The sequence below is a fragment of the Cupressus sempervirens genome, chromosome 6, assembly GCF_028749045.1.
Source record: "Cupressus sempervirens isolate cs-2001-9-10 chromosome 6, ASM2874904v1, whole genome shotgun sequence".
Classification (NCBI taxonomy): domain Eukaryota; kingdom Viridiplantae; phylum Streptophyta; class Pinopsida; order Cupressales; family Cupressaceae; genus Cupressus; species Cupressus sempervirens.
Window position 1 is genome coordinate 289,897,418 of NC_143123.1, and position 22,677 is coordinate 289,920,094.

Here is a 22,677-nt window from a genome sequence, read left to right on the forward strand (position 1 = left end):
GAAGTAGAACTACTCAAAGATGGAAACCTAAAATGATCTTTTTATTCATAACAATAGTGAACATACATACTCATAAACAACAAGATTACATTCAATACTCAAAGACTCAGAAAATTTCTTCCTTCTAGTAAAAACCATTAATTAATTCATTAACTCTAGAACACAGACTTCTAGTTATTTAAGCACATACTAGGAACAAAATTCCTAGATTTTAGACTCCATCAACTACCAAAACAATAGACGACATTGAATATTAAAAGAGATGTATTAAATTTTGTGCCAAATGGAACATGAATCTAGGAGCTCACGACCCTTGGATTTCCCACTTTGACTCCTGCTTTTGTGAAAATAGGTATTGGCTATTATAGAGAAAATAGTTAGTGATGTGGAAGGTCATTAATGAAATTTACCACCATTTGCTTGGACTGCTGAATCTACTTAGCTAAGTTTACTTCACCTTTGAATCTACAAAATATTAGTGCCTCCAAAGTAATAACATACATCAAGACTAATTCAAAATATGTCATCTAAATCAGTTTAGCCTATGTCCCATTGTTGCAAGAGAACTACCGAACCTAGCTAAGGAAGAAAAACATCATTCTCACTATTTTGTAATCAAATGACATATCATTTCATAGCATATTCATTTTAGTCTTGGAAAATAATTATGCACACATTTGTCTGAAATTATCATAGACATCATGTTCTTAAACATCAAAATTTTTATAACATTTGCAAATTCAACTGAATATGAAATGATAAAATAGACCATATTCTAGTCTTATCATTCCCCCCAACTAAAAATTTGACTTTTCCTCAAGGAAACATGAAAATTTTGACCCTTGCAGCCATCCTAAAATCTGAGGGAATACTCTATCCTTTACCTCCTATAGCATAGTTCCAATAAAAGCCTTTACTCTTCCTATACACTTCCCATCTGCAGAGGTCTTTTGTCATATCAAATATCTCTAAATATTACTTATTAGCAAGCAATGGGGACAATAGAAGTGGAGGCTAAAAAGTTAAAGGGATCCAATCACTTTTTCTTTCTTCCCCTAGCTTAATGTACTAGGGTGCTTGCTGAGTAGCCATGATAAGATTCAACAGAGAATGAGGTTCTTTCTTCTACAAGTCTTTACTCAATCCTATCCAATGCCATTGATTTCCCTGCTTTGTTGTAGGAGGATTTATTTCTTCCATAGCTTTATATTCTTGATAGGCTACCTCCCTTAAAGGAGAAATAATCCAATTTTTGGATTTTGATTAAACAACTTTAACCAATAATAGTATAGTATTCTGGTATCCTTGGCTTCAGGCCTGAGAAAAAGTGGAATCTCATACTCTAATTCTCTATACTAGTGGCCCTAATTTTCTCTGCTAGCTTCATTTTAGATCCAAGACATCAATGCCTTGAGTTGAATATCACCCACATAAAGTAGAGGGTTCCAATCTCTATTGTCAAGGACTAATAAATTATGTAAAAAGAGTTCATAGAGTAAATTTTTGATGGCTACAAGGGCAGTATGAAAAGCTTGGAAGAATTCCTAAGGAGTATTCAATGTTAAACTTTTAACTTGCATTACACAGGTCATCTGATAATTGACAAATTGTTCTTTCAAAAAGAGAACATAAATAGGAGAAGGAGAGTGACAAGACATCAAGTTAGGAATCATGGTAGTGACTTTTGTAAGTTTTCTACTTAATTGTTCAATCTCCACATCCTTTTCAATCAATTCTTGAGTTTGATTGAAAATGGTTTTGTCGAGGCTCTCTCTCTCTCTCTCTCTCTCTCTCTCTCTCTCTCTCTCTCTCTCTCTCTCTCTCTCTCTCTCTCATTACCTGATTAGATAGCTATGAAATAATGCTTAACAATGAAATAGTGAAACTAGGATGCTAAGTAACATGTGACACAGGTGAAGGACCAAGAGGAACAACTTGCTAGGATGCAGAGGCTAAAGCATCAAGTCCTTGCAAAAGAATCTATTTAGCAACAGTGTTAACTATTTCCAAATTTATTCCAATATCTTTTTCATGAAATTTTCTTCTTTGAAGAATAGGAGGAGAGTCTACAACTCCTATAGATACACTATCATCATTGTCTAAATCTATGGAAATGATGGGTGGCTAGACAGAGGATGTTCCTGCTACTGCAGGCACATGTTTTGCACTTTCTTCATTTGAACCATCTTCAATGATGATCTTATCCTTGTTAGAAGAAGAGGATTTCTCTTTTTCAATAGTTACATTTTTGAATACAGGGGATTAAAAAGACACACCCTCATCAAGTTTTATAGATGATTGGCTCCTTCAAGTTCTATGCCTAAGGGGTACTTCTGCTACCATTGAAGCTGTAGGAAGTTCTGAAGATGTTTCTTGTACATTCCCTTTCTTCTTCTTATAAACCGTAGGAATTGTAGGAGAGCTAGTAATTGGGGAAAATTTAATTTTTCTTTTACCCTTATTAGATGTTGGACCTGACCTAGAGGTAGAAGCTATAGGAGTGGAAATTGGGGTTCTCTGTGACCTCTTAGGTGTGGATGAGGAAGAGCCTAGTGCTAGGTTTATAGGATTTTCCTGAGGTTCTCTTTCCTCTTCAACTTGCTCCACAGGTTGCCTAACAAGATTTTGCACATTGTTTGAAATAAAATCATCCCAAGATATCCCAATTTGTTCCTTGAGGGCTTTTTCTATGATGAGCTTAATAAAATAGTGGTGTGAAAAATCTTTTAGGGTTCCTTTTTGCACTATAGCATCTCTTTTTAACAAAATGTGATACATAAAATGAGGAACATTTAAAGGGTAGTCATCATGTCTTAAGCAACTCAAAAATTTGAAATGCATTGCATGCAAATATGAATGTCTCCCCTCACAAGCAAAATATCTCATAATATAGATAGCACATTGGTTAAACAATTCTAGTAAAGATGTGTCGATTGTACCTTGTTTTCAGTCTATCTGAAGCGGTGGGTCTGTGTGCACTATAAATTGGGCTTTAGCTAACACTGGGTCCAATGCATTTGAAAACTCCTCTCCTACTAGAGACAATTCCATTATCTTAGCTACAATTTTGGGTGAAAACGAATCCCTTATTCCTCTCATTGTGGAAAAACCATCCCTTAGCATTTGCAATAATTGTAAGGTAAGGTCCTCATCCCATGTAGATAGTTTGTACATCTAATTTATCCACCCCTTGGCTTGAAATATAGGTAGACAAACTACATCTCCCAACAATGTTGTATGGTAAGTTGGTTCTCTTCTTTTCAAATCACTTCCCATTGTTCCTCCAAAGTGATTATAAGAGTAATTTCAAAAAAAATGGAAAAACTTGGAACAAGATGAGAAGACAAGTGATAGTACCTATTTTAAGCAACTGACATTGTTAACATTTAAGATCACTTAATTTTGTATTAAGTACCAAGTTGTAATATCCTCCCTTGATTTGAACTTTGACTTGTAGAAGTTTAACTTAAGGAATATTGTCAAACACTTTGTATGCAAACTCATAAAGCTGATTTCCTCAATAAATTGCTTTCCAATGAGTAGATTTATGAACAACTATGAAGTGACATTAAAATGCATAATACACATCATAACATTTTCACAAACACTTGGTACACATTCAACAGTATATGAAAAATCTGGAAACTCTTTCAATCTGCTGATAAAGGGTGATTTTTAAATGTAGATGTGCACTTACAGCTGCCTTAAAGGCTGCAACAACTATTCAGACTTGTATTCAACAATTATTATGCAAAGTATCAAAATTTGACAGAAGAAACCTAGAATTAGTTGTCGTAGTATTTTGGAGATGTAGTCGGCAGCCCTCCAAACTTCTAATCAGCCGAAAAAATAAGTAAACTTGATACCAACACTGTTCACGTTGTACTGTAGCAAAATACTGTTCATGTCGACTGTAGCAAATACTGTTCATGCGGCACTATAGCAATAACTAACTTCAGATCTGCATCTCAAACCCTTGTAAATTTCTTTATGCGAATGCCCCAAATGAAACCCAGTGTGTTTCCTGAAGTGAAAACACCCTTGATCCTCCTAATTGTGTCTTCCAACAGCGAAGAGAATGCTAGCAAAGAGGGATTCCATCCTCCAAGCCCAATAATCAGATATCCAGCAACATAACATTAATCTTCATCCAAGCATACAAAAAAAAAAAGCTCTTCCATTTCTTTTATAGTGTTCTCACAAGAGCTCAATCCTTCATTTTCTCAATGTGGGATAAAACATAACTCCCTTTATGTACCTTATGTCTCCAATGTGTTATAAAAATAAAGGGAACTCTTTTAATTTAAATATTTCTCACAAACTACAGTCTATGCATTAATAAAGTTAAATATTTAAATTTAACTTTATAAAATGGCTTTATCAATGCATAACAAATCTTATCAATGATAAATAAGTTTTCCTATCGATTTTAAACAATTACCATCAACATACCACTTTGACTGAATGTCCGGCCATGTCCAAGATGACTTACTATAAATAGTAAGTATGCCCAAAGTTGCCCCAAAACCCCTCAGAAAGACCTGCAACTGAAACTATCTAGTCCAAATGGCCTCTAAGCCCCTTTAATGTCCTAGTTAGCCTACGGGACTATGGGGAAATAGGAAAATGACAACATCATGCTATGAATGCTAGAAAGGGGACATTATAGTTCGCCCTTCCCAAAATTGCTTTTCCTCAAGCAATTTCAGCTCTGGATGCTGCAATATCTGCTCATTTTCCCAAGTAGTATCCTCGACAGGTAGGTTCCTCCACTTCACTAGGTACTCCCTGATAGTCCTCCTACGAAGCACCCTCTCCCTGGAGTCAAGTATGGCCTCGGGAACCAAGATAAGCTTTCCCTCATCATTAAGAGGTGGCAATACTACTGAAGGCACCACATTGTGACCCAATGCCTTCTTAAGGCGTGACACATGGAACACATTATGCACTTTACTGTTTGCAGGCAACTCCAACTCATAAGTTACTTCGCCCACTCTCTTGATTACTTTGAACAGTCCATAGTAGCGTGGTTTCAATTTCTCTGCTCCACTCTTCTTGAGAGAGGACTGTCTATACGGTTGTAACATGAGGTACACCATATCTTCCACCTCAAAAGACCTCTCAACCCTGTGCTGATCAACATATTACTTCTGTTGATTTTGTGCTTTTTGCAAATTTTCCTTCAAGGATCGCATAATGTCCTGGCACTCCTGCAAAGTATCCTTGGCCTTAGGCACCCTGCTGTCCCCAAATAACAAATCCAAAAAATTAGGAGCATCATACCCGTACAGTGCCATAAAAGGGGACTTTTAAATAGACATATGGAAAGAGGTATTATAGCAATACTCCCCTAGATGTAGCCACTTCACCCAAGCCTTCTGCTCTCCTGCAATGTAGTTTCGAAGGTACCCCTCAACCCATTTGTTCACTATCTCTGTCTGCCCATCAGTTTCGAGGTGGTAGCTGGTACTCGGAGTGAGCTCTGTTCCACATAACCTGAACAACTCCTGCCAAAAGTGGCTCATAAATCTACTGTCTCTATCACTGACTATGCTCCGTGGTATCCCATGTAGTCTGAATACCTCTTGAAAAAATAGTTATGCTGTTTGTACTGCTGAATATGTAGACGAAATTGCAAAGAAATGTGCAAATTTCGTCAATCTGTCTACCACAACAAAGATACAATCTTGACCCTATGCCTTGGGGAGGCCTGTGATAAAATCCATGGAAATGCTATCCCACTTCTTCTCTAGTATGGGTAGGGGTTGTAGTAAACCACCTGGAAAAGAATGTTCCTGTTTGTTCTGCTGACACACAGGGCATTCGCTCACAAACTGAAGCACCTCTGATTTGAGTCCTTTCCAAGTGAAGCGCTCTCTCACCTGTCGATATGTCTTAAAGAATCTGGGATGTCCTACCATTGGTGAATCATGAAATGCCCTCAAAATCTTCTGCTTCATAGCAGACCTGGGTACTAAATAAATCCTTTCCTTGTAGATGATCAGATCATTTACGACAGTATATCGACTATCTTGAATAGCTCGCTCAATAATGCTAGATGCCCAACTATCCTTAGCATATTCTGCCAAGATCATCTCTCTCCAATCATCCATGACTATCCCAATAGCAAGCAAATGACTTCTAGATAAAGCATCTCCAATAATATTTTTCTTCCCTTTGACATAGGCTATGTCGAAATCATAGGCCTATAATTTACTCACCCATTTCTGTTGCCTGTCATTAAGGTCCCTCTGTCCAAGGAAATGTTTCAAGCTATTATGATCTATTTTTACTGTGAACCGGCTTCCCACTAAGTACTGCCTGAACTTAGCTAGCACATGCATGATTGCTAGCATCTCTTTGTCGTAGATGTTGTAGGTTCTCTCCACACCTCATAATTTTCTACTCTCATATGTGATGGGATGTTTGTCTTGCATGAGAACAGCTCCTATGCCCTCTCCCGAGGCATCAGACTGTAGCTCAAAGGGCCTGGTGAAATTTGGAATGGCTAAAACAGGACATGTACTCATTAGCTCCTTAAACCTGTCAAAACAATCCTAAGCCCTCTTTGACCACTTGAAACTATCTTTCCGTGTCAAATCTATAAGTGGTGCTGCTATCTGTGAAAATCCCTTCACAAATCTGCTGTAGAACCCACAAAGCCCGAGAAATCCCTTGAGTTGTGAAGTGTTCCTAGGTGGTGGCCAATCCAAAATGGCCCTGATCTTGTCTGGGTCAACCCGAACACTTCTTGCACTAATAATATGCCCTAGATAGAGCAACTCTGTCATCCCAAACTCACATTTACTCATCTTGGCATATAATGACTCCCTCTCTAGAATACTGAGCACTGTATCAATATGCTTCAAATGTTCCTCCCAAGTACGGTTGTATATCAGTATATCATCAAAAAATATCAACACAAACTTCCTCAACTGATCTCTGAACACTCTATTCATACAGGACTGGAAAGTGGCAGGGGCATTTGTCAACCCAAAGGGCATGACTAAGAACTCAAAATGTCCATAGTGGCATCTAAAATTGTCTTCTCCACATCCACCTCTCTAACCCGTATCTGATGGTAGCCAGATCTCAAATCAATCTTGGAGAAGTAGCATGCACCATGCAATTCATCAATAAGCTCATCGATGTGCGGGATAAGGTATCGGTTCTTGATTGTCTTCTTTTTTAGCTCCCTATAATCAATGCACATCCTCATTGTACCATCCTTCTTCTTCACCAATACTACTGAAGAAGTGAAAGGACTTTTGCTTGGCCGTATGTGCCCCATGTCAATCAACTCCTTAATTGCCTTTTCTATTTCATCCTTACATCTCTTCGGATGGCGGTAAGGTGTGATGATAACTGGCTTAGCCCCTTCCTCTAATTCAATAACATGCTCGATTCCCCTATCTGAGGGTCTCCCTGGAGGTATCTCACCAAACACCTTAGTATGTTTGGTTATTATTTTTTGTACATCAGGTGGATACTCTTGTTTATGTTGCTCTGTCATCTCAGGCATTACTCTAAACTCTGTTGCCCACTGCACCTGATCATGTCTAAAGAAACTCTGCATCCACTTGAGTGACACCACTCCAAGTCTCCCATCTGAAAAACCTCTGAGCACTATCTTCTTACCATTTTCCTCAAACCTCATTTCCATTTTCTCAAGGTTAAATGTAAACTCTACCAGAGACTTCATCCAGTTCATCCCAAGCACCATATCCTGATCACCAATGTTGACCACAAAGAAATCTCCTATCATGTCATAATCTCCCAAACGAAGCTGCAAGTTGGAGATTTTCTTGGTACATTCAATTTTGAAGCCATCGGCAACCATCACCTTAAATCCCCTATGCTCCTCTGTATGTAGCCCTCTGTGTGTCACAAACTTCTCATCAATGAAGTTATGTGTTGCCCCTGTATCAATGAGTGCCACAACTCTCTGTCCATCCAAGGTTCCCCTAACTCTAAAAGTGACAGCCTCTTGTATACTTGACAACTGAGCTATCGTGCTATCACCGTGTGCTTCCTCCTGTGAAGAACTATCATCATCTCCATTTGATTCGGATGACTGCTCTGAATCTCCATCTACTGACTCTTCGGCTGAAAAGTACTCCATCTGCTTAGCTTTTTCTTTAATGGACACTTATGTGACAAATCCCAAGGCTCCCTGCAATGAAAACAAAGTTTCTTCTTCCTGAGATCATTAAGTGTCTCATTGTCCAACCTCTTACTTTCCTCCTTAGCTGGCTGAACCTCTTTATGAAAAGGTTTTCTGTCCTTATCTTTCCTTGAAGGGAAAGTCTTTGCCTAGAATTTATTTTTTGAAGATGAAGAGGAATCCATGTCACGAGCTTTCTTAATGGCTTCCTGCAAAGTGGGAGGGTTGAGAGCTTTAATCCACCCTCTCAATGGATCAGCTAACCCATCCATAAATAGACCTAGTATCCTCCATTCAGATACATCTGTTACTAACACTGCAAGTTTCTAAAACTCTGAAATGTATGTTTCCAATGATCCCCACTGTTTAAGCTGAGCTAACTCCTTGAAATGGACTTTTGGATCCTTCCTATCAAAACGTTCAATCAGCCTCTCTGTAAACTCCACATATGAGGTAATGTGTGCATGTCCCATAGTGACCATACCATGATGCCACCACTCGTGTGCTAACCCATCCAGATGAATTGTTGCGTACTTAATAGCTTCTTCCTCGAGCATAGGATTCAATTGAAAGTATGTGTCAAGCTTTTGAACCCGAGCTCTTACTGTAGACTTTCCTGAGCCATCATAATATGGTAACTCAAGTCTCCCTACTTTCTTCCGTAGCTCATAGCTCTAGTTCCTGTCATGTCCACGTGGCATATGTTTCATCTGCACATCCATATACTCCCTAAAGGTAATTGCAGCAGTAAAATCTAGCCCACCGGCTTCCCAATCTCTCCTCAACTGGTCATGTATATCAGTAATCTAGGGCTCTAGTATGAGCTGCTCTGGAGCTCTAGGAGGAAATGTAGGAATCATGGGCCTTGAACTCACTGTCCTAGCTCGCTGGGGTGCATGACCGAAATTGTTCCCAACTTGTTCATCTCCATTATGTGTCCCATCCTGATCATTTCTATTCTGATTGTTACCATTCTGATTATTTCCTCGACCCATGTTAGCATTCAACCCCATTTGACGAGCCATCATCTGCATCATAAGATCCAATCTTTGATTCTGTTCCTGTGCCCTTTGTTCTGCTACTCGTTGACCCTGTACCAAGGTCTCTAATAACTGTAAGAATCTTTCCTCTCTAGGCTCTGGACCGGCATTCCCGCCTCCACCTAATTTTGTATTCCTGTCATCTCGGTCACCCATATTGCTGTCGTGATCAAAGAATACCTCTGTTGTGTTTGTATGACTGGATTCTATACCCCCCTGTACGGATGAACTAGACTGTTTGCTTTGCAGGTCTGAACTCCTACTTTGTCTTGCTCTGGTATTGCAGAAATTATAAGGCCCCTGTCACATGCTCAAACATAAATGCTCTGATTTTAGTGTTTTGACATTTCATCAAACACTTTCCCCTCTATCCGCCAGTTCCAAATTTCCTATGAGACCTCCATAGGATGGAAAGACTTATAGCTCTGATACCACTGTAATATCCTCCCCTGATTTGAACTTTGACTTGTAGAAATTTAACTTAAGGAATATTGTCAAACACTTTGTATGCAAACTCATAAAGCTGATTTCCTCAATAAATTGCTTTCCAATGAGTAGATTTGCGAACAACTATGAAGTGACATTAAAATGCATAATACACATCATAACATTTTCACAAACACTTGGCACACACTCAACAGTATATGAAAAATCTGGAAACTCTTTCAATCTGCTGATAAAGGGTGATTTTTAAATGTAGATGTGCACTTACAGCTGCCTTAAAGGCTGCAACAACTATTCAGACTTGTATTCAACAATTATTATGCAAAGTATCAAAATTTGACAGAAGAAACCTGGAATTAGTTGTCGTAGTATTTTGCAGATGTAGTCAGTAGCCCTCCAAACTTCTAATCAGCTAGAAAAACAAGTAAACTTGATACCAACACTATTCGTGCCGTACTATAGCAAAATATTGTTCATGCCGACTGTAGAAAATGCTGTTCATGTGGCACTATAGCAATAACTAACTTTAGATCTGTATCTCAAACCCTTTTAAATTTTTTTATGCGAACGCCCCAAATAAAACCCAGTGTATTTCTTGAAGTGAAAACACCCTTGATCCTCCTGATTGTGTCTTCCAATAGTGAAGAGAATGCTAGCAAAGAGGGATTCCATCCTCCAAGCCTGATAATTAGATATCCAGCAACATAACATTAATCTTCATCCAAGCATACAAAAAAAAAAAAAACTCTTCCATTTCTTTTATAGTGTTCTCACAAGAGCTCAATCCTTTGTTTTCTCAATGTGGGATAAAACATAACTCCCTTTATGTACCTTATGTCTCCAATGTGTTATAAAAATAAAGGGAACTCTTTTAATTTAAATATTTCCCACAAACTATAGTCTATGCATTAATAAAGTTAAATATTTAAATTTAACTTTATAAAATGGCTTTATCAATGCATAACAAATCTTATCAATGGTAAATAAGTTTTCCTGTCAATTTTAAACAATTACCATCGACATACCACTGTGACTGAATGTCCCGCCATGTCCAAGATGACTTACTATAAATAGTAAGTATGCCCAAAGTTGCCCTAGAACCCCTCAGAAAGACCTGCAACTGAAACTGTCTAGGCCAAATGGCCTCTAAGCCCCTTTAATGTCCTAGTTAGCCTATGGGACTGTGGGGAAATAGGCTAACGACAACATCATGCTATGAATGCTAGAAAGGGGACATTACACAAGTTGGAACTCATACTTACCAATTTGCAAAAATGTGTGACATAAAGGTACTATCACATCACATCATTCTTTTTCTCGTGTGGCAGCATATAAAGAATAGCATGAACATATAATGATTAAAAAAAAATGAATGAAATATAATACCCCTCCCCCCAACTAAAGTAGGCAATAGCTTCTACAATTGCTAGTGAAAAAGGTAACTAAAAATAGAACAACAGATTAAAAAAAAGTTGTAAGTTGAGTATGTATATGAACCTTGTAATTCATGTTGTCAGATGATACCGTCATGCAAGTTGATAGAGGATGAGCTAAGGTGGAAGACAAGAAAAAGTGGAGTGAGGTGGAATTATTACAGAGAAAATACTTTCACTAAGAAAATAGTTTATTATGATGAGCGAAATGCTCTTAGAGAGAGGATGACAAATGAGTGGGAAACTCATTTGCAGTTGTTGTAGGAGTCGTAGAATCAATAGATGGCTGGAATTATTGTAGGAACTCTTCACAACTAGATAGCTTATGGTAGAGTTTTAAGTAGTGCCCATTAACAAGTAGTTTAAAGTGAACAGGTTCAATGATAGAGAGCCGCACAACACCATTTTCAAACACATAAATGATTTCATACGGTCCAAGCCAACAAATTTGGAATTTTCCTAGAGTTTGTTGATAATGAAAATCATATAGCAGGGCCTAGTCTCCAATAGAAAAATTCTTGTCATGGATGAACTTATCATGCCATTTCTTTCACTGTTGTTAAATTATTATGTAGGGTAGATTTGTAGTATTCATCAAGGGCATTTAGTTGCAATAACCTATCTTCTTGAGCCTTTGAAAGATCAACATCCAATTCCAAAGTAGTTTTTAAAGTCTTGTGCTTAAATTCTATAGGCATGGAAGCAAATTTACCATAAAGTAATTCAAATGGGGTAAATCTAGTGGTGCTCTTCCATATAGTCTTGTAAGCCTAAATAGCTTCAGGAAGCCAGGTAACCTAGCCCCATTTGTGAATAGCAATTGTCTTGGTGAGAATTGCTTCTATCTCTCTGTTTGTGATTTCTACTTGACCATTAGCTTGAGGATGGTATGGGGAAGATGTACCATGATGGATCATGTACTTCTTCATGAGTTCTACAATTAGGTTGGATGTGAATTGAGCTCCTTGATCTATGACAATTTTTTTAGGTACTCCAAATCTGGTGAATAGTATTCATATAGAAAATTTGCTACTATGTGATCTCTAGCATGTGTCATAGCTTGTGCTTCAACCCATTTAGTTGCACAATCAATACATACTAAGATGTATGATTTTCCTTGAGAAGAGGGTTCTATTAGATCAACAAAGTCAATACCTCACTTGTCAAAAGGTGTAACCACCACCTATGGTCATTTAGGCATTTCATCATATTTACTAGGCCTTCCCATGCATTAGTATCGATCACATTCCCTTGTATAATTTTTTGCATCTTTGTGGAGAGTAGGCTAGTAGTATCTAGTTGTTAAAATCTTGTAGGTTGTTCTCTTCGCTACAAAATGACCCCCACATGGTTCATCATGAAATGCTCATAGAATGTCATAGGTTTCATCTTCCCTCGCACACTGATGAGTTACTTGATTTGGTCGAGTGTAGAACATCAACCCACCTATCCATGAGAAGTTGAAACTTTTTTTGACCAAGAGACAACGTTGCTTGGGTGAAAAGTGTGGTGGTGTTCTTCCTCTAGCAAGGTAATTTTCTATATCTATGAATTATGGGTTATAACTTTCTACTGAAAATAGATGCTCATCAGGTAAGTTGTTATCTATGGCTATAGGATCATCAGGTACTTGAAGTCATAATAGAAAATCTACTACTACATTGGCTCAACCTAGTTTATCTATTATCTTCACATTAAACTCCTACATGAGGAGTAGCCAACATACTAATCTACCAGAAATAGCAAGTTTGTTCATCAAATATTTCATAGCAAAGTGATTAGTGTAGACAAAGACCTCATAGCTTGTTATATAATGCCAAAATTTATTAATTTCATACACAATATCAAGCAATTCATTTTTAGTGATAGTATAATTCAACTCAGCACCCTGCAAATTCTTACTAATATAGTAAATGACATGCTCAAAAATACCTTCTTTTTGTCCCAAAATTTCTCCTAAAGTAGTATCAAATGCATTAGTATGAATGTGAAAAGGTAGCTTCCAATCAGGTCCTCTAAGAATAGGTGTTGTAGTGAAAACATCCTTCAATTGCTGGAATGCTGCTTCACAATATTTTATCCAGTCAAATTCAGCTATCTTCTTGAGTAAGTTGTACATGGGGCAACAAGCTTACTGAAGTCTTTGATGAACCTCCTATAGTAACTTACATGTCCAAGAAAGCTTCTGATATCTGTTTTCTTGGTTGGTGTTGGTAGATTAGTAATTACAACAATCTTTGTAGGGTCCACTTGAATTCCACAAGAGGAAAGGTAGTGGCCAAGAACAACTCCTTCCATCATGAAATAAAACTTCTCACTATTAAGAGAAAGGATGTATTCTTGACACCTTTTTAGCACATTCTCTAAGTTGGCATGAGCTTAAGTGGTGAAATCATCCATATAGATTTCAACACAAGTAGCAGCTATGTCAGAAAATATGCTAAGTACCACTCGTTGAAAAGTTGCAAGTGCATTACATAATCTAAATGGTAAGACGAAGTAAGAAAATGTTCCCCATGGACAGGTGAATGTTATCTTATCCTAATCTTCTAGAGAGATCTAGATTTGATTATATCCCTTGAAATCATTTTAAAATGAAAAATGTCTCGTTCCTGCTAGGTTATCTAGTACTTGATCAATAAATGGTAGAGGAAAGTGATCCTTTTTAGTGGCTTTATTAAGCTCCCTGTAGTCTACATATACTATCCATTTTCCTCCCTTCTTTGGAACAATAACTAAAGGTGACACCCACTGGCTATTAGAAATAGGATAGATAAATCCAACACTAAGAAGTTTTTGTAACTCTACTTTGACTATATCTTTTAATGTTCGGTTTACTCTCCTCTGGGGTTGTCTCACTGGCTTACATTCTAAATTAATAAATATCCTATGTGTAAAACACTAGGATCTAAACCCTTCATGTTATTATAGTCTCATGCAAAGGCTTGCTAACTATCTTGCAATAGTTTAATGAGACTTGTTATCTGAGATCCAGTAAGGTCATTATTGATATTCAACTCTTTTCCTACAACAATCTCAACTCTCTTTACCTTATCCATTTAGAAAACCTCTACTGTTGATGGAGATTTAATTTCATGGGATAATAATTTATGAAGGTAATCAAGTGCTATAGGAGATTGAGGTGCATCGCATTTAGGCAATATAGTTTGTAAAGTTCTGGTAGGATTTCTAGAAGTGGACTCCTCAAAATCATACTAATTAATAAATATTGAAGCCAGTATATCATGTTCTTCCTAGGATACAACAAATAGGTTTCTCTCAAGCGTCATGAGCTTTTGAATAGAATTAACTTCTGAAGGATCATCACCAAGGTCTAGCCAAGAAACTTGGTCAAGATCTAGTTGCAGTTGTACAAGAGAGTACAGAGTTAACTTTTTAGTCTTGGCACCATCTGATATTGTCATATTTCCTGATTGACATGCAATGCATGCATCTATATTGGCCAACCAAGGTCTTCCTTACATTAATGGATATCCTCCAAGGTGCCTCTAGGTGATAGCACAAAAAAGTCTAAAGGAAAATCTAGGGAATCCAAGGTTACAATAATATCTTCTATCATACCATCAGGCTTGATAGTTGATTTGTCTGCTAACTAAAGTATTATAAGAGTGTCCCTTAATCCAATAATGCTAAGTCTTAACAAGACTTCTCTAGTTATGACATTAATTGGCACTCCTAAATCAACCAAAACATTTCGAATTTGGATGTTATTTATGTGTATGGTAACCACAGGACTTCTTGGGTCAGAATACTTAGGCATCAAGGCTTTACTCAACATTAAATTAGAAAGTTGTCCCAACACATGGACAGTAGGAGGATCATTTTTCTTACTACTAGGTTGCTTGACATATGCTTCCTTCAAATATTTATTGTAAAGGGGAATCTCCTTAAGTGCATCATTTAAGAATTTTTCTTAGGGTAGAATTCACCCAAGACCAAGGAACTCAAGCACAAGCACAATAGTAGACCAGAGAGAGTATGATCAAAATGATGATATATTCATTCAATGTTTGATAAAAGTAAACTAGGAGTGCCTATATATAAAGGCCTCTAGAATTCATAGAAGTCAGCAATATGATAAGTCATACAACTAGGCACATGTCCACCAGATATGGGTTATCCTCCATTAAGCACAAGAGTAAGTGCGATGATGAGAGGATAAGCCTAAAAAGGTGTAGCATGCAAAATTATGTTGTAGACAACATGTGCTAAAATGGGAGTGTGAATAATTGTGTTGTCTACATGACAACTCAGTTAATGATGCAAACTCTAGTGTTGTAGACACCATGTGCTGAATTAGAATTTCTTACTCCAGTGTTGTCAACATGACAACTTATGAGAGTACACAAACTCCTAAGGGTCTCACCTAAATAAATAATAAAATAATGCATTAACCTAAGTAAACTTAAGTAAAGTTTAAATAGTAAATACTTATTTACACCAACACCCCCCCTTAAGTGCAACTTAGGGGAATGCACTTAAGTTCAAAAGAACTAGGATGAAGTGCATAATGGGTCCCAACTACTAGGCCATGTTAGGTACCCATGTATATAATGAAATGCAATCTCTCATAAAGCAGAGAAAGAGGGAAAACCTCATAGGAAAAACCCTCCCCAAAAAAGAGAGATGAAAAGACAAGATGCATGGATGGATGGAGTAATCAAGACCCCCCCATTACGACATACATCAAGTATATACAATAGAGAAATGTGACAAGAACACTATCCCAAAAGAGAAAAAGGTCCCCCCCACAAGAGAGAAGAAGAAGAGAGACAAGGTAGTCTCCTCCCCCCCCCCTCAAATGAAGAGTGCCGATCAATGATAGCAACTCTGATGTAGAAGCTGGTCCAGGATCATTGAATAGTGTTCCTCCCCTTTAGAAGAAAAAATACCATAGGTACAAATGAGATGATTTCACTGTGTGTGGAAAGAATCTTGATGATTGATAATGTTTGTGAAACCTATTCAACTATCCCTGTCAAGGATGAATGTAGAACCTATCCCAAAGAATGTATTGTCTCCTTAACTAATAAAGAGACCTCCTGCAACTAATGTACATAAGTATCCACAATCACATCAACCTTTGACGATTGATCATGTAGAGAATGTAAATGAGGGTCAGAGTGAGCCCTTGCAATAATTGAATAAAGATCTTCTCCATCAAAGAGAATATTATATCATCAATGATGTCCCCTAAATCTGCTATGTATGACTTCACAAACAAACCCAAAATATCTGCTATGTAGTCATCTTCTATTGCTAGAGTTGGAAGAAAAGTTGTACCCTATTGTGCTAGACCTATCACTATGGCAATATATGCATGTGGACTATACTAATGCCATGACCTTTCACTACAACTATTGATAGAATCCCATGTATGTGAATCTGTTGAAGCACTATCACTAGTGTCACTATCAGTTTCCATAATGTATGATGTGCAGAGAGGATTAGAGGATAAGCTTGGTGAACTTTCCTCAAAGTGTACATCCTTCTCCACAAAAATCTCATGTGTCTTAGGATCCATAAGTTTGTATGCCTTCACACCGTCTTCATATCCAATGAAAGTACAAGGCCGAGGTGGTGGTGCCTTGCATCCCCTAGAAGATATGTTTTCCCATGCTAGACAACTAAAGACTCTGAAGTGACTCACAACTGGTTATCTACCACACCATGCCTCAAAAGGAGTCTTTTCATCTAAGGTAGGTTGAGGAGACCTATTAAGTATGTGATTGACACTGTTGATTTCTTCAACTTCAAGTGATGGATCAAGAGACTTGGCTTGTATCATGCAACATGTCATAGGCTTAAGAGATCAGATCTTCAATGCTGCAATATTTGTCTTGTGCAGACTAAATGCTGGTGGATTCTGAAGATCAATACCCTCAAGTTTGCAAAATTCTTTAAGTCTTTTGTTCACATATCTGCTTTCATTATCCATCAGAAGAACCTTGATGGCTTTCCTTGATTTTTGTTCAACATGAATCTTGAAGGCTAGAAACTTATCCAACACTTCTTTCTTGTGATGAAGAAAGTAGACCCAAGTATACTGTTAAAAGTCATCAATAAAAGTAAGTATGTAGTGACCCTAGCTAATTGATGTCACTGCAAAAGGACCTACTATACCATGTAAACCAACTGAAGAACAACTGGTGCTCTTAAAGACTTGCCTTTATGTAACTTCTCCTCTAGATGCATATCCATTGAACTTGTTGAACATTCACCTATGAAAAAGTTGATTGTAAGTAGACCTTTGACCATTTTGTTTGAGCAAAGTTGTTGAAGATAGTAGAAGGCAAGATGTCCAAACCACTCATGCCATAATTGGATGTGTGAATTGGATTATGTCAACAAGGCTTGTGAAGGAGACTTAGGCACAAAGTGGGAGAAAGAATACAATCTTGTGTCATGATTAACTTTCCCCACTACAACCAATGAGCCATCTTTTAGATTGTGCACCTTTACTAAGTCAAGAAGGAACTCGACTTTATGACCATCTCCAAGGTGAGTGATTTGGTAAATTGAGAGGAGATTAAAACTTAGGTGAGGAACATAGAGAACATCTTTGAACTCTCCATTTTCCATCTCCGCATTTTCTTTCCCTTCAACTTCCATTTTTGTATCATCTCCTACAAAGATGTGTGGTACCTTAGATTGCTTCAATAAAGAAAAATCTCCTTTTGAAGAACTCATATGATATGAGGCACCTGAGTCAAGAATCCATTCCATTGAAGAACTTGAATTTTTCATGAATGCTTTCCCTTTGCCCTTTGAATCTAATGAAGACCATTTCTCCTTGTAAGCATTAGGCAGTGGAACATTATGTTTCTTCATGATGGTTGTTAATTCATCAATCTTTTTATGATAACACTCATGTTCTTCATGACCCAATTTTTTGCAATAAGCACACTTTTTCTTGTCCTTATTATTGTCTCCCTTCTTATTTGAATTTGAGGAAGACTCGTTGCATTGATTTGATTGTGGTGTTGTCTTTTTTGCATCCTCTAATTTTTTAGTTTTTCATTTCTTATTCTTGCCCTTTCCTTTATTTGAAGATTAACCAGCTAAATTTTGAGAACCCTCATTATTGGCCACCAATGCCTTAGACTTAGGTGAATTGAGAATCCCCATTGATTTAAACTTCTTTTCTTCTTTATCCAATAGTTCAGCATAGTGATCAAAAGAGACTTTCTAATAGGTAGACCCTAATGTAGTCTTTGAAGTGCTATAAGTACAAACAAATGTGGAGTACTCAGATGGCAGCTTATTATGAATGAGATAGATTAATCTGTCATCTTTAATAGGACTCCCACAATCATCTAGTTTCATTCTTAATTCATTCACCTTTATGATAAAATCCTATATGGAATCAAATGTCTTTGGATCTAAGGAGACAAGCTCATCTTCAATTTTGAAAACATCTTCCTCTAACACTTTACCATATAGGTTTTGGAGGGTATCACAAGCTTCCTTTAATGTACGAGACTTCTGGATCTAATATATGATCTTGTCTTCAACCCTCAAACAAATATCACCTAGGGCTTTCCTATCCATTGTTTGCCAATTAGTGATTTCACTGGCAGATACTTGATCACCTATTGGTTTAGGAAGGGTACCATCTACATATTCAAAAACTTCTTTATGCATTAAATGACACCATATTTTAATGGACCATGTAGCATAGTTATGTGCATTTAATTTTGGAAACTTAAAATTTCCCATGATGTAGAAAATGAAAGAAAACATAGTAGAAAAAAAGAAACACAACACCAAGAACACCCCCCCTTTTCACTTAATCAAGAAACCCCCCCAAAAAAGAGGCTTTTGTCACTTTATCTGTAGTGCGATTACAATGGCCACTTGCCAATTTTGGCCTTTGTGGACTTTTGATTTTTCTTTTTACAACCTTCTTATGGAGTTCAAAACTGGAACATTACAATGTATCTTAGATATATAACAATTTTGAAGATATATCAAAGTATTATAATGCAAAAAAGGACCTAATTCTAAAAGTGACACTTTTGTCCACACAATCCTATAATATGATTGCAAATCTAGAAAGTCAATAAAAAATAACGCACTTTCAAAAAAAAAAACCTATTTTCATGTCCATATGAGCCCATATGGAGCATTTGAAGTTGCAAAATGTAAGATTAGATAGGTACAGTAGCCAAAAGATACAATTTCTGACAAATCCATGCACCAAAACAAGAAAAGAGCTAAACCACTAAAAAGTTCAAAAAATTCTACTCAATTTCAAAAAAATCACACCTGATTTGAAGTCTAGATGACTAAGATATGACCTCCCAAAGTTAGACCACAAAATCAAAAATCAATTTGGAGAGGGGTTGTATCAGAAAAATATGGGGTTAAACTTGATGGGCATATAGTCGTCGCAGTAGTTCTATTTAGCCCCTAGATGATGGTCAGACGACTCTCAAATTTAGGCTCGTGAACTTGGTGACATCAACAAATTTCAACCCCTTGATGACGACATAGTATATGGAATGACACACAAGTTGTTGACATGTACAATATGGTGTGCACCATGGCAAGGTCACGTGGCATCTGTGGGAGTGGTCAAAAGATGAGCTAGACTCTGATTCATGGGCATCAGGATTTAAACTGTCGTCGAGAGCTGAAAAATAGGTGGGTAGCCAGAATTTTATTTTGTGGGCAAGAGTAGATATTTCAGATGCTAGTGGTGGGACAGTTTAGTCCCACACGCATGTGGAGTGGGGATTTGCAATTATTTAAAAAGAAAGCCCACTTAAGCATAGAACAAAGGAAGTGTCGGAAGGTGTAGGCACAATCGATGGTAAATATTTCGGTGCCCACCGATAGATGCACTTTCTCAGAATGTATATGTTGGTTACCACTCTATTCGTCAAGTTTAGGCTAGAATTTGACCACCAAATGAATAGTTCGTCGATTAATTAAAAAAAAATATTCTAAATTGATTGTAGAATATTCTCTGCAGGAACCAGGATGTCACTACCTAGTCCCTACAAAAAAAAAATTCTCTGTAGGGGCTTGGAGGGCTGATTTTTTTTCCAAAAATACCCCAAATTCAAAAATGTAGAGAATAAACTAAAATTTAGATCTAAAAATAAATGCACAAATTGAATAACTGACCATTACCAAATTATAAATCAAGCCTTTAGGTGCCGGTTTACAAATTTTTTTTACCTCACAATCAACTTTGGCCCAACATAGGAGAATTTATAGTTGATTTTCACCAAATCGACATTTAGGACACAATGGCAAGCTTTAATTTGGCTCTAGACACTCCCAATTTTTGCAGATTCTCCAAATCTGGGTCAAGGTGCTAAAGCAAGAATGGTCTCAAATGACTATGTGAAGAGAATGTCCTCATGCTCTAATACTCATGAGAGTATGCAAACTCCTAAGTATCTCACCTAAATAAATAATAAAATAAAGCAATATAATAAAATAATGTATTAACCTAAGTAAACTTAAGTAAACTGTAAATAGTAGATACTTATTTACACCAACACATCTAATAGGGGAATCTCGATAGTCATTTTCTTAAGCTAGTCTAGGAGATCAGTTCCTATAGGATTTGGTTTAGATGGAGCTGTAGGAACTAACCATTGTGGATATCGAGGAATAGATGCTTATATAGGTAGGGGAATTGAGGCATCAGCTGGTTGATTTATTGGAACATGTTCAGTATCATTAATCTTAGTTATTATAGGTCCTTTAGGTGGAGGCAACTTGGTTCTAGACCTTAAATGAATATTATTTATTGGCAAAGAACAAGGCTATTGCTTATTGTTGGGATTTGGTGCTAGCTGAGTAGGAAGTTTTGGTTGCTTTTGTGGGATAGCATTGGATGTAGGAGTTAGAGGCATTAGGGCTTGCTACTGAGGTAGAGGCATCAAGGCTTGTTGCTAAGGTGATTGGTTAGGCCCCCACTGAGGTAGTTGTTGCCAATTCCCCTGGTAGATAGCTAGGTTGCTGACTAGGGCCCCACTGAGGATACTGGTTATTTTGTTGAGGCCATTGATTATTTTACTAGGGATACTGAGGTGGTTGTTGGTAGGCTTGGTTATATTGTGGCTACTGGTTGGGCCAATTATTTTTTCAATTCTATCCTTGAGGGGAAAAATTTGGAGGAATAGTGCCTTGCCACTAATTATTATTATAACTAGAATTATTTAGAGGGTCTTGAGGCATAACTTTTCTCTAAGCCCATGGTCATCTTTGAGCAACATAGATCACTTCTCCTGTATCCTCATCAATTGCTTTGAACTTAGTGGGAATTGGTTGTGCATTCATAGTTGCAATGGCCTTGCATGTGTAGTTCTTCTTCCTTTCTCTGCAATGAGAGTAGAATTCAATAAGCATAGCATCAACTTCATCCTTTTTCCTTTGGGCTTGCATGGTATCCAACTAAGTAGCAACATCATTAATGATATCTTGCTTTAAGTTAGATAGTAGGTTAGATAACTCCATCTTAGATACTCTTGACCCACTATTGGTCTTATCTAGTAAGCTCCTTAATCCTCTACCTTTCTTCATAGTATCTCTTGAATAGTTCTGACATATCTCCTTGATTTCATTCCAAGTCCTTTGTGTAATATCTCCTCCAACCATTAGATCCAAGGCTTCCATGTTTTCTTCTTGTACACCTCTTAGAAAAAGATGCTTCTTAGATTCTTCATTTAAGTTATGTTGTGTATTCCATTGCACATTGAACAAGAATCTGGAAACATAGTCTTCCAAGTTTTCACCCTCCTTTTATGACATTTTAAAAATGTCATCCCCCTTCATATCTTGACCTCTACAATATTCTTTATGTTTTTGAAGAAACAAATTACTCATTTTAGTCTAGTTTCCTACAACATTTGCACCCAACCCCATGAACCATCTTAGAGTAGTCTCCTTCAGAGTAGAGGGAAACAACTTCAACTTATGGGAATTAGTTGTCTAGTCATAGGTCCTACAAAGAATGTCAAACTCAAAGAGAAAGGTTTCAGGGTCTTCTATAATAAGGCCATAGAATTTTGGAAGGGTAGCAGTAGGTATGTACTTCAAATTTTGATTCCCTTGCTAAGGTGGAATAGGAAAAAGAAAGGTAGGCATAGCCATTCCTGGAGGAAGAGGTGGTGCTTGATAAATAACAATAGCTAGTGGATTATCTTGCTATGCAGGCTCAAAAAAAAAGTTCATATAGGTGGAGTGATTCTTTTGAAGATGAAGAAAGTACTTTAGCTTGAATATCAACAAATAAATTTTCAAAAGGTTTGTCTTCGTCATTCTCTCTTTGGGGTTCATCTAGTTTAGGATGAACATCATTGGATGGTTCTTCCTGATTATCATGAGGAAGGAATCTCCCAAGGTGGTCTCTTCTTCTAAGCATAACATGTTTCTTTAACACTAAACTCTATTTTATAGGAAATAAAAGTGCAATTACAACGATTGGCTTGAATTAACACCATCCCCAGCAATGACACCAAAATGCTTGGCCAAAGAAAGGGATCAAAATACTACAACAATGGATTGCTTAATCCAAGATTGGACATCCTGAGTGTTTCTAACCCAACTCATTTGG

At 37.2% G+C, this 22,677-nt stretch overlaps 1 protein-coding gene across 1 annotated transcript in view; it reads right to left on the reverse strand.

Moving 5' to 3' along the window:
* The window catches only part of LOC149552352 (uncharacterized), an 85,174-nt gene that overhangs the window by 34,277 nt on the left and 28,220 nt on the right, over nucleotides 1-22,677 (reverse strand). The gene's annotated exons all lie outside the window — the stretch shown is intronic.